Below are 16,517 nucleotides of genomic sequence, written 5' to 3' on the forward strand. Positions count from 1 at the left end.
CTAACTATAAGCAACTTCGCAATTACTTGTCAACTAACTCTTATTAGAGTATAGGTAAAGGTAGACGTTGGTTAGTGTTATGTATTAGGGTTAGTAGAATAAGTTGACTTGTAGTTGCCAAGTTACTTATAGTCAGTAGAATACCTTTTGGGGGATCATCACAAAATAGTGCAAGCATATATTAAGCAGACAGTCTACTAATACTCTAATGGCAGTTAGTTGACATGTAGTTGCAAATTTACTTATAGTTAGTATAATGTCTAAAGTGGACTATCGAAATAAAGTGTTACCAAACAACGTATAATCAGTGTTGGGAAGAACTTTGGAAATAGGTTACAGATTACAAGTTACCTTAAAATGTAATAAGTAATGTAACTACGAATTCTGATGATCCCCTTAGATCAGATAACAATTTAAGCTGTCAAGATGTTACAACATGCCCCTCATATGTTAAATGGGGCATGTTGTCACATTTCACTTCCATTCTTTCAGGGTAAATACAGAAAAATTAAACACTGTAATAATGAAACAAAATTACATTAATGTTCTTGTGAAATTAATGTGGAACAAAATTAATACTTTAAACCCCATGTGGATTTACACAAACTGAGAAAGTCAAAAAGTGGTATGTTGTGCGTGGCTGTTCCCTACATCATTTAATATTTTATTTTTTTTGCACTGGGACACTGACCATAAAATACACTTAAAAACACAGTATTCGATGATCATAAATATTGATCAATTTATTTGTGCGCTGCAATCCAAATCATCAGAATTCATGCTCAAATGTTAATTGCTTCATCACCAATTGCAGAATATCACGAGGAGCTCTAGAAACATGTAGACAATGTAAATTGACAACAATGGGACAACAAATTTCCTTCCTGCCGGTATTTTTTTTTTCCAGAAATAGAATTTTTCTCCTCAGCACACTTACTTAGAAATGAAAGTAAAAGTGTGTCATGTGCAGGAAATGTCGATATAACGAAACAATTATCAAACATTAGTGAATCAAATCTGCTCAACTTAACAGCTGAATCGACAACAGTCTCCTGTCCCACAGACTCTATCTGGAGATATATGGTAAGTTTTCCTTCAAATTATGATGCTTAAATTGGATTAAAATTAATATATATATACTGACTATATAATGTTAAACAAAAATAGGGGTGAGTGGGGCACTACCTAACGCTGGGCTAGTTGTAACACGCGGTTCGAAACTTTCCACACATGCCAGCATGGCAAAACTTAGTGCATTTACTAGTTGCCCATATAAACACTATATAGAGGAAAAAAATTGCGCCAACATTAAAATCTTTGGAAGATATTACTGAACATTTAACCATAGCAAAAGTACATTTCTTAATCTTAATTTTTCATCTCTGTTTTTTGTGTTTATTTAAAATATACAAATATGATATTATTTTAAACGTATATCTGTTATTTAAAGGTTGAGATAGTTCTTTACTGCTGATTTAACCAGCAGAAGACACTATCCGGGTTTAAATCCTATTTGCGCAGATGGGGCACGTTGTAACACTGAACTACAATATGACCCTATTAGAAGAACTATGCTATTCTATTCTATACTTGTATAAATAATATTGAGAAACCATGAGAAAAGGGTGAATAAAGACAGAATCAATGTTCAGAAATTATTAATCATTATTATTATTATTATTATTATTATTATTATTATTATGTTTTGAACTATGCTGCCTAGCTGTGTTTTGTGGTGTGTTTGTTAAACTCAAATTACATTATTTTTAATTATTAAAAAATGCCATTATTTTAAACAAAAAATGTAATTCTATTTTGACAAAATATTTTATTTTGTCTTGTATATTTTTTTTTGATTAGATCAGATCACATGTAAGCAGTCATATGGACATGTTACAATGTGCCTCTCACGTGTTACAACATGCCAACGCTATCTCACGACCAATTCGTACGAATTCGTACGAATGATAAAAAGTTGGCTAATTCGTACTAATTCGTACGACCTAGCTCGTACGAATTTGTACGATTTGTCTAAACCCACGTGATGGGTAGGTTTAGGGGCGGGGTCAGGGGTAGGTCATTCGTATGAATTCACACGAATTGGACAATTCGTAAAATATGTACGATTTTGCAAAAATCGTACTAATTCGTACGAGTCAGGTCGTATGAATTCGTACGAATAAGCCACCTCGTAGAATTTGTACGTTTTCCCGTGAGATCGGGCTCAACATGCCCCACCTATGGGGCATGTTGTCACATTTCACTTCCATTCTTTCAGGGTAAAATCAAGAAAAAAAAAAAAAAAAAAAAAAAACATACACTGTATGTTTATAAGCAACTGAAAAAAGCACAAATGTCAGAGCATGTCAGAACACCCCCAGGGCCCAGAAAACCGCTCAGACTCCAGAGGGTTAATGAAACAAAACCACAGTTGTATACATGTGTGAAATCAATGTGGGAAAAAATAAATACTCTGAACCCCAAGTGAATTTATACATGCTGAGAAAGTCAAAAAGTGTTTTTGGCTGTGCCCCGCTCTCCCCATCACTTTAATGTCTAAAATAACATTTCTTTAATTGTTTAACAATTACATCATGTAATATTTATTTTGGATTGCTGTGGGACAATGACCAGAAAATACACCAAAAACACAACATAAAATGATCATAAATATTTATGTTATTTGTGAGCTGTAATCTGAGGATGTGGTCTTGTAGCTGGCTTCCGCTTGCTTATGCTCTCTCTCCCCAAAAGATCTTCCACCCATGAAAGCTCTAAAGGCCCCCTTTTATAATCACTATTGAAACACATTATCTCTACATTTATGCACGTGTTGCTTCTACTTGCGTTAACAGTTAAATTATTTGCCGTATTTACTTGCGTCAATACATTTCTTTGCATTTGCATTTCAATATCCATCATGGCACCATTTCAATGTACTTTATATGAATATCAACAGATTCTATATGTTTCTGAGCTTGTATTAATAAGACAAGCTGTTTTATTAATATTTCAAAGCCTGCTTGGATGGTATAAATCACGTTTTACAGAGCAGCAAAAATGTTTGAATTTTCTAACATTAGAAAGAAATACTATTACATAAAAACACTGAGACTGGATCAGTTTTGAAAACAGTGTTTGGCAACTGTTACTAACAGAGGTGGGAATGTCTGTGTGTGGTTACCCAAAACAACTATATACCACATACTCTAGCAACAGCCCATCAACTGCATAGCAAGAGCCTAGCAACCAGCCCAAATAACCTTGAAACCATCTAAAATCTTGCGAACATCTATATATTCTGGTCTAACGGACCACACTATTTACGTCTTTGAAACAAGACTATAAGTTTGTTTTAAGACAAGCTCGTATAAATTTGTCTTTCAAACTTTTCAGTCTAGTTATTACAGTTTTTCTTGATTGCTATTAAACACACAATTCATGAAACAATTCACTGTTTTCTCACAACTATAAGCACAATCTCAAAACGATACACCAACTTGCACAAACCTCAAACTTCCAGGTCAAAATAAAATATTCTAGTCAAAAACATTCTCTTCTGTCAAAATCAAATTTTGGCCTCAAATGACACAGAAAATTTAAATACACAGACTACTCCACTGTGAACACTGAACACTGGTGAGGTCAATTCATAATAGAGTAACAAAAACATCTTATTGAGATTCAGGAATTATTTTGCAGGTACAGTAAAAATACACCAATGAACTTTTGGAGAAAAAAAAAAGAATTACACTACTGTAAAGAGATCTTGCAGTAGGCCTAGATGAAAAGCACTAGAAAAGAAAAGTTCAAATACCAAATAATTTTCATATGAACTTATGCACCACAATACAGTACAGTAAAACAAAAAGAAAATTCAGCATCCTCTAAACATTTGGCCATTTTTTGTTTGGTATTCTGACACAAGACTATATCCCTAGGCACTAGGCAGTCATTTCTCAGTTCTGCAAAAATACAGTAGGCTACACATACAAATGGCTGCAAATAAAGTAGACAAATACAAGTTTGAGGGTGAACAACATGTGCTATAGTTTACTGTACATAGAATAGTGAAATTTCCCTCATCTAAAGTACTGGTGTGATTATACTGTAGGCTGTGCAAGTATAAAAAAACCCTTGAGATGATTCTTTCAGCTCTCTCTCTCTCTCCAGTGTTAGAATGCAGAGATTCTGAGAATTCCAAAGAAATGTGTCTTTGTTTTGAGAACAACTGAATGAATGGTTTGGGAAATTGGGCCAACTGAATCAGTTATAATGTGTTAGCAATCGAGAAAAACTGCAATACGATTAGATCCTTACATAACTCTGCCTTAGTTTCTTTGATCGGATTGGTCGGATGGAAAAAAGGCCTAAGTCCATGATGAAAAAACAGAATAAGACTTTTTTTTTTAATTTATAAAAGTTCAGTTCATGACATTTTTTGATTTCCTCAAAGAGAAAGACTTAAAAGGTTAGTTCATCCAAAAATAAAATTTCTGTCATGACTCAACCTCATGTTGATCCTAAACCCGTAAGACCTTCATTCATCTTCCTAACACAAATATGATATAATTAAATATAAAAAGATATTTTTGATGAAATCCAAGAGCTTTCTGACCTCGACAGCAACATCATAACCACTTTCAAAGCCCAGAAAGGTAGTAAAGACATCGTTAAAATAGTCCATGTGTCTACAGTAGTTCAACCTTAATGTTATGAAGCGACAACAAATTTCTGCGCAAAAAAAATAAATAAAAAATAAATAAATAAATAAATAAATAAATAAATAAACTCTATTCAACAATTTCTTCTCTGTCTGTCTCTGACGCGGTTCACGTTGTAAACACAGCGCAGCACTTCTGGGTTATATGTCAGAACACCGGCTCAGAAATTGGCAGGATCCTGCATTAACATAACACGCATGTGTTCTGGTGCTCATTTGAACAGTGTGGAGACTGACAGGGAAGAGAAGAAAATGTTAAAGTAAAGTTATTATTTGGGTTTTTTTGCACACAAAAAGTATTCATATCTCTTCATAACAAGGTTGAAGCACTGTAGTCACATGGACTATTTTAATTTCTATACTACCTTTCTGGGCCTTGAAAGTAAGGCTGAAACGATTAGTCGACATTATCAGCAACATCAATGATAAATATTTGTTGACAGATATTTTTGTTGTTGAATAGTCGTTTGATCTCATATGACCTAATGTAAGGGCCTGCATTAACACAGTTTGACCAGTGTGGCGCTGTAGCACAAGACTGTAATTCAGCCCTCTAGATGCAATTAAAGATCGGTCAGAAAGCTCATCATTTCATGTTTTGTCTGTAAAGCCGGCTTAATTTCTTTAATTTCATTTCTGTGATTTGACATGACACTCCACCTCCTTAGCCAAACCCAACAACACTGTTCCAAATTATTATACTGAGTAACTTTATAACCATTTAAATAGGTGTTACAAGTGTTAAGTCAATGAGAAGTAGAGGATGAGTATTAATTGCGACCTATATACAGGCTGTCAGCTGACTCATTTTTTTTAAATCGCTGGGAGCCTGGTGACACCAATAAATAAATGACAGAAAAGAAACATCTGGAGTTATTATACTTGACTAAATAACTGACGATAAATTTGATGGATTGATTGGATTGAAGTGTCTGTAATTGTTGTTAATAAATTATTAAAAATGGGCATCTACTACACAGTTTATTTAAAAGTAATAAATTGTGGCTTAAAAATATAAATGTTAATAAATGCTATAATTACCAGTTTGAAAATTTGCGCACCTACACGCAAACTCTGACCCATGCGTACGAACATTTTGGAGACGGAGCAGTTTGGCGACACTGTGTATTATACAGTATCTATCTATGCAATAGTCTATTCAGCATTTTATTTTAACAGTTTTAAATTTCAGTTACTGTGCGCGTGAAGAACAAATAGTGCTCTGACTTTACTCCAGTGTTGTGATCTAACAGACACCCGGTAGAAAGTAACATGATTAAGGTGTAGCCTACTGACTAAGTCCTAAACGAAGTCTAGTACTGGTTGCTAATACAGCGAATTAAGTTTAGACATGTGCCCGTGCGTCCTCACACAAAACAAACGGAGAGTTCAGTAATGTTACTATTATCTAGCAAATTTATTCTCCTCCATATATCAAAAAGCGGCAATATAACTCATACATGTAACCAAAACAACAAACCGAATTGCTCACCACAAAGGCACAGTCGAAAACTGTTTGCTTCCCAAATCAGCAACACCCGTGTCTGGGTTTCCCATAGACAGTATAAGAAGGGTTTCCTCTAAGTTAAATGACCTACCCGGGCTGATCCAAGATCAGCTGAGCCACAAAGCACATACAGCCCCCCAGTGGCACAGGACAAAATTACATAAAACAATACAAACTGAATATGGCTCATACATAAGGTGTAACCCTTCTCGGTTCGTGTGTTCTTTCATTTCAATAATGACCACGCGAAAACAAATTTGCTGAGCATATTTACTTTAGTGTTTACTGCAATTGAGGAAATCTGGAAAAGACACGAAGAACATCAAACAGACAATAAGTACTGCTGGTCCGGTCATAAAACATCCTTCTCAACAGCTCGCGTGAACTGAGAAGATAAACATTTTTTTTTCCTTGTTACATACAAATATGACTCAGTCTCTTTTTCTTTTATAAATATAGAACAAAAATTGCACAGAAGAAAAGTAATACATCATACCTGGAAAAGACACGAAGAACATCAAACAGACAATAAGTACTGCTGGTCCGGTCATAAAACTGTCAGAAAATAATAAACAAAATAATCAATCAAATATACCAAATGAAATAAAAAGCGGACGCCATTAGCACATGGCGTGCTGCGTGCACAACCACCTATAAGGCATGTAAAACCCTGCTACACTCTAATTTACCATTCTGAACAGGAAATACAGAATAAAGTTCTCTCAAACACATTTCTAGACAAATGCAATTGACTATTTTTTCACTATTGACTATTTACTTCCAACATTTTCTTAACCGATCGACCAGAGACTTTTTCACCTACCATCCTTCTCAACAGCTCGCGTGAACTGAGAAGATGGCTGATTCAACCCATTGTACACCCTTCTTGCCTGTAGATGTCTCCCTCTTTCCAAGATGCATTATTTAAATAACCAATGAACAGGATTAATTGAACAAGAACAAATATTTTATAACTAAAATAAGCATTTTGACACTATTCACACTTAGTTTCTGTTTTTACTTTCTTTACTCTGTTACATTCACCCCCACTGAATGTGGCAAAATGCGATAATCTTAGAAAATAGACGAATAGAGCTTCTCAAAGACAAACAAACCTGGAATTGCCATTATTAGCAGAAAGCTTTTGATCAGTAGAGACTGTTCAATTAAAGAACTGATAAGAAAAAGTGCTGCGCATATCACTCATCCTTAATCATGACCCAAATAACGTGCCGTTAACACATCATACTTGCAATTCTCTTGTTCTTTTTCACGAAAACTGATAGAACACAAAATTCAACATCAATATTTCAAACTAAGAACTGAAATAGACCATTTTCCAAGAGTTTGCTTTCTTGAATGGAACAAAGTCTGTTGATTCATGGAAGAAATAAGACGATTTACTGGTTTCAGTAATCTGCCAAACTTTGATCTACGGCCTGGTAACTCTGTACCATTCACAACACTATCAACAGCGAGATCAGAGTTAGAAACATTTGTCATTTCAGGACTTTCCTGAAGGACCAAAGGGTCCAAAAGAGCATCTTCAGAGACCACACCTTGTGGTGGGAAACTAACAACCTCGGCTGAATCATGAACCTCACATAACCCGTCCATTTGTAGACTATTGTCAGCCACAGAGTCAGCTATGACGGGACATTCACAATTAGTTGTTGATTCATCAGAAGTTACAGAACATTCATCAAAAACACCATCATCAACTAAAAACGCACTCTCATCATCATTAGTCCCTACAGTGTCACACACAGGGAAGAAATTGACACACAGAAGTAGATTCCTGTGTACCACTTTGAGTTGACCAGATACGGGGTGTTTAATCTTGTAAATGTGGGTCTCAGGATCACGATCAACCACGGTATACACCACACTTTCCCACTTGTCTGAAAGTTTGCGTTTGCCGCGCTCACTTTTGTTGGCTAAAAGAACTCTATCACCAACTTCAATATTCACACCCTTATTTCTACGATCGTACACGCGGGCTTGGTGAGACTGTTCTTTAGAAGCATTAGCCTTTGCAACAGCGAGAGCATCCTTCAAGTCCCTGTTCAGAGACTCTATGTACTTGTGGAGAGAGACGTTCAGATCATCCTTCAACACGCTCTTAAAAATGACATCAATCGGCAATCTTGGCGTACGACCAAACATTAGATAGAAGGGAGGAAACCCCGTAGTTTCGTGTGCAGTACAATTGTACAAAAACGTCAGCGTATGAAGCATCTGAGGCCAGTCATGCTTTGGTCGTGGCTCCAGGGCTCTGATCATATTTCCCAGTGTCCGATTAAATCTCTCTGCAGTACCATTCCCCATGGGATGATATGGGGTCGTTTGCGACTTCTTAACCCCAGAGAACTCGAGCAAGTGTCTGATCAGCTCGCTACAGAAATTGGCACCTTGATCAGAATGAATGCGCTCTGGGAAACCATAGTAACAGAAATAGTTATCCCAGAGCTTCTTTGCCACTGACCTAGCAGTCTGGTCTGGACAACGGAAAGCATGGGCAAGCTTGGTAAAATGGTCAGTGACCACTAACACATCAACTGACTTATTTCGTGAATCCTCCGCTGTCCAGAAATCAACGCAGACTAACTCAAGTGGAGCAGAAGTTTTAACACTCTCTAATAGAGCTCGTCCCTCCGGCTCTGGCGTCTTCGCAAGCACACAACGGCTACATATTTTCACATACTCACGAACATCTTGTTCGAGGCCTGTCCAGTAAAAACGCTGGCGGGAAATGTGAAGAGTACGATACTGGCCTTGGTGTCCAGCCTCATCATGACAACCTCTCAATACTTCAGTTTTGAGGGCTGAAGGCACTACATATTGAAACCGCTTGTGACGTGTCAAAGGATCTTTAGAAACACGAAACAGTACACCGTCAACCAAAGATAGCTTGTCCCACTGCTTTAAAAACGCCCGCACAGCACCGGGCTCCCCCATGCGCTCACGTCTCGAGGGCCTGCGTTTACGGTCAACGTAGAACATCACCCTCTGCAAGTGTTCATCCTCAAGTTGTCGGTCTCTTAGGTCTTGGCGAGAATATGAAAGAAGAGCATCAAATCCCACATCTGTTACCTGCTGGACAAATCCAGCCAGAGGAATAGTTCGCACTCTCATTCCTTCTTCCCACGAAAGGTGATTAGAAAAAACAGCAGCCACACCATCACTTGAAAAACTTCCTGGCTCATCTGCATTGAAGTTAATCCCCATCCACTCACAAGCACCCGCTTCCGCACTGCCGACCACTCGCTGACTGGCATTGGACAATCTGAAAACATCCTGGACAGCTGCACAGGTATTGCCCCTTGACTCCGCTATCAGCTTTTCATAGGGCTCCCTGACTATGCGATGACTAACTCGACTGCCAGCAAAAGGTTGCCTGCTCAAAGTGTCAGCTATTGTATTTTTTGACCCAGGAACATATTTGATGTCGAACTCAAAGGCAGCGAGTTTAGCCACCCACCTTTGCTCACAAGCGTCAAGCCTAGGTTTAGTCAAAATATGCGTCAAGGGATTATTATCCGTCCAAGCCGTGAACCGATGCCCTTTTAGCCAGTGACTAAATTTATCACATACGGCCCACTTAAGTGCGAGGAATTCAAGACGATGCGCTGGATATCTGGCTTGTGCTCTGGACAATGACTTACTTGCGAACGCAATGGGTCGAGCCCTGTTTTCACCAGGACTCAGTTGCGAAAGCACAGCGCCCAACCCTTCGGATGAAGCATCGGTAGCAAGAATAAAGGGCCTGGAAAAGTCAGGGTGTGCAAGGACTACATTAGAGAGAAGGGCTTCCTTCAGTGCAGACAAAGCCGCCTCGCAAGCTGGAGACCAATCATCAGAAGTTGGCTTTCTGGACGTAGGAGCCCCTCTGCGCCCCACTCCTCTGGCTTTCTTAACTCCACTAGTCAAAGCAAAAAGTGGACGTGCAAGAGACGAACAATTCTCGATGAAACGTTGGTACCACATAATGAGACCAAGAAAAGACTGAATCTTCTTAACCGATGGGGTGACACCATCAGGACACATTAAATTGGCAGAAGTAATTTCAGCAATTGCTTCGACTTTTCCGGGGTCTGTAGACACGCCTTCCTCTGAAATCAAATGACCAAGAAATTTGACAGAGCGTCTTAGGAAGTGACATTTTTTCGGCGACAATTTCAAATTGTGTTTTTTTAACATTCCGAAAACCATTTCAAGCCTGTGCAGTGCAACCTCTTCACTAGGTGCGAAGACCATTAAATCGTCCAGGTAACACAACAGAGACAAGAAATTTTGGTCACCAAAGATCTTAGTCATCATTCTCATGAAACTTGCAGGCGAGTTACAAAGGCCTTGAGGTAGCCTGTTATATTCGTGCAACCCTAGCGGCGTAGTGAATGCAGTGTACTTTTTATCATCTTCATGTAGTGGGATATTATAAAACCCTGAAGTCAAATCCATTGTACTGAACAATGAATTGCCACCGAGCGCCGCAAGACAATCCTCTTGGTGAGGCAGGGGGTGCGCATCTTTCACGGTACGCGCGTTTAGCCAGCGGAAGTCCGTGCAAATCCGCAAATCACCATTCTTTTTCCAACACAAAACCAAGGGCGATGCGAATTCACTAACAGACTTGCGTATTATACCCCTCTCCTCCATATCATTCAGAGCGACACGCAACTTCTGGTACTGTGAAGGGGGAACTCGCCTAAAAGGTAAGCGAAACGGTCTCTCATCAAACAAATGAATTCTGTGCACAAAGTCCTTGACTTCGCCACAGTCAAGAGAATGTCTGGAAAAAATGGACTCGTATTCAAGCACTAAATCACACAGCTTTTTTTTCCAAAAATCAGAAACTTCACACTTTTCTAAGTCAACAGTCTCCAAACCAAACTTTTGAAGCCTGTAGCCCAGAGTGTCAGATTTATCAGGTTCAGTTGCCGACCGCTGAACGCTTGACTGTAGTGTAGACTTAGACTCTGTTTCACACACATCTTCTAATGCAATACAAGGGTAAACATCAGCTACTTTAGTGTTTCGCCTCAGCGTTACCGGCTTGTCGCTAGGATTGATCAACTTTAGTGGTATCCAACCATCGCCCCAAAGAGGAGAAACAACGCGACCCACTAAAACTTTTCTAGAGGCAGAATGGAGTCTAGACGGTTCCACCATGACAGTACTGCCCGGTTGACCACATGACTTAACGGGTAGTTTGCCCCAAACAAGATGTTCTTGGCCAGGCGAAAGTGTGACTGCATGGTTAAGTTTCACCGTACCGACAACATCTGGAACTGTTTCACCCCTCCATCGATGTACACCAGACAGCATCGACAAAAACTCATCACCCTCCAAATTGGGTCCACTAGGCGTAGAGATCAGTTCCCAATATCTGTCGGAATCCTTCAGTCTGTGGACAAGGTGCTTAATGACGTTTGTCCCTAAAATGAGGTCATCAATTTGTCCTGGAACAACAAGACATGGGACAATAACATCACAACCATAAACATCCAGTTTCAGTTCAAACATACCCTTAGGAAACACTCGTTTGCCACCGCATCCTATTATGATGACATCAGTTTCTTCCTCCCTGACAGTATCCAAGACACCATTTTCCCTCAGCTTAATGACTACTGAATCGCTCAGAGTACAGGCCATAGAGCCGGTGTCTAACATGGCATTAACAGTGAGTGAGTCATTAATAAGTACAGGTGTGTAGAAGAGTGTTTCTGAGTAAGCAATGCGTTGTGTATTCTGAAAGATGACTCTCTGAGAGTCAGGAGAGCTATTCTTAAAAGAGAGAAACAAAGCTTCAAAATCAGTATCCAACTTGAGGGAATTTTCAGAAACACCCACACTCCCCCTCTCCGAGTGCAGGCGACTCAGTTTCCCTGACCGCCAGATGAATCTGAGGCAGAACGTGAATTAGGGAATGTCTTTGTACAGTCACGCTTCGAATGGCCAGCAACATGACATCTGAAACACAAGTGATCATTTCTGCAGTGATCAATTGTAGTGTGAGATGTGTCACCACAAATCTTACAGCCCCTCTGTCCAACTGTAGTCTTTCCTCGCGTTCTACCTGCAGGCACATTCTCAGATTTACTCTCCTCCCTCTTTTTCAAAACGTCAATCAGCTGCGCCAGCATATCGGCCATCCGGTTCAAACTAGACTCGTCCTTTACATCGGGTTTCGATTCGTGAGATCCGCTGGTTCCCTGCTTAAAACACGTTAGCACAGACTCAGGACCAACATTAACACGTTCACAACTGTGCATAGCAATCTGTGCTTTTTGACCGATCACATATTCATTTGTGTTAGCTCTCAATTTACTGTCACGCTGAAAACTGTCTAAGAGCTCCTGAACGTCCTTTGCAGTCCAGTTTTCTAACGGTCGCACTTTAAATGTACGCGCCAAGTCAGTGTCTGGACAATTGCGCACAAACATCATTGCAACTTCTGAATTCAAATTATCCATACACCTACCCTGAGCTTTGAGAAACTCATCAGCAATGTCTGCTGCCTTATTTAGACGTAACCAATAGTCAACAGGGCTCTCACCTTGTCTAGGTAATGTGCTGTAAAAATCAGCAAGTGGCATACTGGAATAGGACACATTACTGAAATGTTGTTTAAGTATGCTGTATATTAACTCTGGGTGTGCTTTGCAGTCTAACGTAGGGTTACTGCGTAGGGTTACTTTTACAACATCTCTTGCTCTACCCATAAGGTGACCAATTATTTCATCTGCTTGATCTGGGGTATTGACATTTCTCTTTTTTAGGTAGAGCTGCATCATGTCAACCCATTCTTGAACATCACATCTACCCAGACTGTCTCCTCTAAATATAGGAGGTTCTTTATCATCTGACTTCAAGATGACATTCAACTGAGATAAATCGAGATTGGCACATTGAGAACTGGTGCTGGTCTTATTACTAGTCCCAGCGAATCCACCCTCTGACAAAAGTCTAGCAGTAACTGATTCGCCGATTTTTCTACCCAATTCTTCAACTAAGACGCCAAGATCACTGACGTCACGATCGCTAGACACCTCCATTTTATCTGGTCTGGGAGTAGACGTGACAGGGAAAGTCTGGTTGACATCATGAATCATGTAATTCTCCTTTTCCTTATGGTCACTGGCCCTAAAATTTACTTCACTCTGTCCTGATTTTGTACTAGAAAACTGCATCAGGTATTTTCCCCGTCCAACCCCAAACAATGAGCTATCAGCACCACCCTCAGCCATTTTCAGGATACCCCTAAGGCTTAAAATAAAAATAAATTAGAAAAAACTCTGTCAATAACAGTCACTTAGCTGCAGTCCAACGATTTTCCCGTTGCTCGAAAGTTCGTTGAAAGAGGAGAGGGAAAAAAAAGTTTTCAATTCCGTTGACAACAGGCTAATTGTCCATCCGAATCCCACGGCGTTTCTGCTGCACACCTCCCTCGTCAGTCCCTCGATGATCTGCTTCGCGCGAAGCCGAAAACCCGCGTAGACTCGTCACACTCCGTTCTTGTCGGTCCCTCGATAATCTGCGTTGTGTTGATCATAAAGGCCTCTCCAGCGCTTCAACCCGTGCCTCACTCCGGTGGACACCCCCTCAGCGTCGCGTCGATCATGAACGGGATTCACGGCACCATTGTAACCCTTCTCGGTTCGTGTGTTCTTTCATTTCAATAATGACCACGCGAAAACAAATTTGCTGAGCATATTTACTTTAGTGTTTACTGCAATTGAGGAAATCTGGAAAAGACACGAAGAACATCAAACAGACAATAAGTACTGCTGGTCCGGTCATAAAACATCCTTCTCAACAGCTCGCGTGAACTGAGAAGATAAACATTTTTTTTTCCTTGTTACATACAAATATGACTCAGTCTCTTTTTCTTTTATAAATATAGAACAAAAATTGCACAGAAGAAAAGTAATACATCATACCTGGAAAAGACACGAAGAACATCAAACAGACTATAAGCACTGCTGGTCCGGTCATAAAACTGTCAGAAAATAATAAACAAAATAATCAATCAAATATACCAAATGAAATAAAAAGCGGACGCCATTAGCACATGGCGTGCTGCGTGCACAACCACCTATAAGGCATGTAAAACCCTGCTACACTCTAATTTACCATTCTGAACAGGAAATACAGAATAAAGTTCTCTCAAACACATTTCTAGACAAATGCAATTGACTATTTTTTCACTATTGACTATTTACTTCCAACATTTTCTTAACCGATCGACCAGAGACTTTTTCACCTACCATCCTTCTCAACAGCTCGCGTGAACTGAGAAGATGGCTGATTCAACCCATTGTACACCCTTCTTGCCTGTAGATGTCTCCCTCTTTCCAAGATGCATTATTTAAATAACCAATGAACAGGATTAATTGAACAAGAACAAATATTTTATAACTAAAATAAGCATTTTGACACTATTCACACTTAGTTTCTGTTTTTACTTTCTTTACTCTGTTACAAAGGCACAGCAATAAAGTCCAGCAAGATAAAGTTGTTTTATGCGAAACCATAGACCTTTATCTACAGATCAAGTATAATAATAGTAACACTGATTCATCTTGGAGAGAGTTTAATTGTGTTGTCGTAACCGAACGCGACGCGCTGTTTGAATGCTGGATTGACAGCCGCAGCTGAGGGAAACGTTTACGTGAGCTTGAGTTGAACACTTAAATATTAATTTCTATTTCACATTATACTACATAATGGCTTCAGAACATAATGGCTTATTGTGCATGTAAACTTATGGAGCTTTATAATGTTTGTGTGCCTTTTATGGGGCTTAACAAAAACACAGAATAGTATATGCACAATATCGGATTTGGATCGGCCTCATCTGACCGATACCCGATCCGGCAAAAATGGCCGTATCGGAGCCGATACCGATATATGAGTATCGGATCGGTGCATCCCTATAAAAAAATGTTTAATAATGGAACAATGTTGAAGCAAAACGTGTTACAGTCATTCTAGGGGTCTCATTTATAAAACTGTGTGTAGGATCCTTACTAAAAGTGTACGTGCGCCCGAAAGCCAAAAATGGTGTATGCAAAAAAAAAAAAAAAAAAAAAAAAACTTATAAAACGGTGCATACGCCTGAACCTGTGCTGAATTCCCTTTATAAATCCCAGTCAGCAGAAGATTGTGCGCATATGCCTCTCCACCCCGAATAACCAAATATGGAGCTTACAACACCTAATTTTACTATGCATATCCTCATATGCATATTATTTGCATATGCATATTCATCCACATGATAACGTTTAATGGTACAAGACTTTGGAAAATATGAGATACAGATTTGCCGTCATATTGCTTAAAATAATTTAGTAGCCTATCCTTGCCTTGTTTTTTAATAATAAATCAAATTAATATAAAATACATTTCAGAGAAGGTTTTTCTCAATCTTTTCCACTGGCCAAATAGTATTTTTAATTTCTTTATATTTTAAATGGAAACAGATAGGCCTTATTGTGCATTATTGATCATTATTTGCGCGAAAATATTTCCTCAGACCATATAATGCGCTAAGCAATCCTCACTGTAGTTAAAATATTAAAACAAAGCATGCCACAGGAAAAGTGTTCAAAAGCATGGCATCCACTACAAATATTTCTATTTATTATAATATATATATATTTTTTGTAGTTTCTTGGTTATGATTTCATGTAATTTAAGTGCTTAACTCCATTAATTAAAATGACATATTTAATCTAAATGCATATGTCAGATGTTTAAACTGTTATTGTGACCATGCACTGTATTTATGATTAGGACTCATAATGAAGATTTAAAGTGGTTTTCCTTTATCTGCCACCAGTCATTCAGCTCACCATCAGTGTCGCCAAACTGCTCCATCTCCAAAATGTTTGTACGCATGGGTCAGAGTTTGCATGCAGGTGTCAAGTTTGTTTTTATAAATCACAACTTATGCGTATTTGCGTACGCCTCTTTCAGGGCTTGTTTTGTGCGTACACAACAGTTATAAATGAGGCCCCAGGTCTCCCCCATATATACAATGAAGAATCCTTTTTGATTTTAAAGGTGGAGTAAGCGATTTCTGATAAACGTGTCTGTTCTGTGTGTGCTAAAAAAAAAATGTCAGGATTATGTATTGTTTAGTTGTTGCAACCAACCATGATAACAAAATACTGATCCATGTTAATATTAGAAAAGCTTTCCAGCACTGGAGAGATGTTAGAGGCCAAGAAGCCCTGAAAATGGCACCGAGGTTTCTTTGTTTCGGTTTAATATCTGAGTAAC

At 38.8% G+C, this 16,517-nt stretch overlaps 1 protein-coding gene across 1 annotated transcript in view; it reads left to right on the forward strand.

Annotated features, from left to right (window-relative positions):
* The first annotated feature begins 981 nt into the window (after window positions 1-981).
* LOC308697240 (nuclear GTPase SLIP-GC-like) overlaps window positions 982-16,517 on the forward strand; it is a 22,368-nt gene continuing 6,832 nt past the window's right edge. The window contains exon 1 of the mRNA XM_081376402.1: window positions 982-1,083. The gene's annotated coding sequence lies outside the window, so the exon portion shown is untranslated. The remainder of the gene's footprint in view (window positions 1,084-16,517) is intronic.

The sequence above is a fragment of the Scardinius erythrophthalmus genome, assembly GCF_964197995.2.
Source record: "Scardinius erythrophthalmus genome assembly, chromosome: 10".
Classification (NCBI taxonomy): Eukaryota; Metazoa; Chordata; class Actinopteri; order Cypriniformes; family Leuciscidae; genus Scardinius; species Scardinius erythrophthalmus.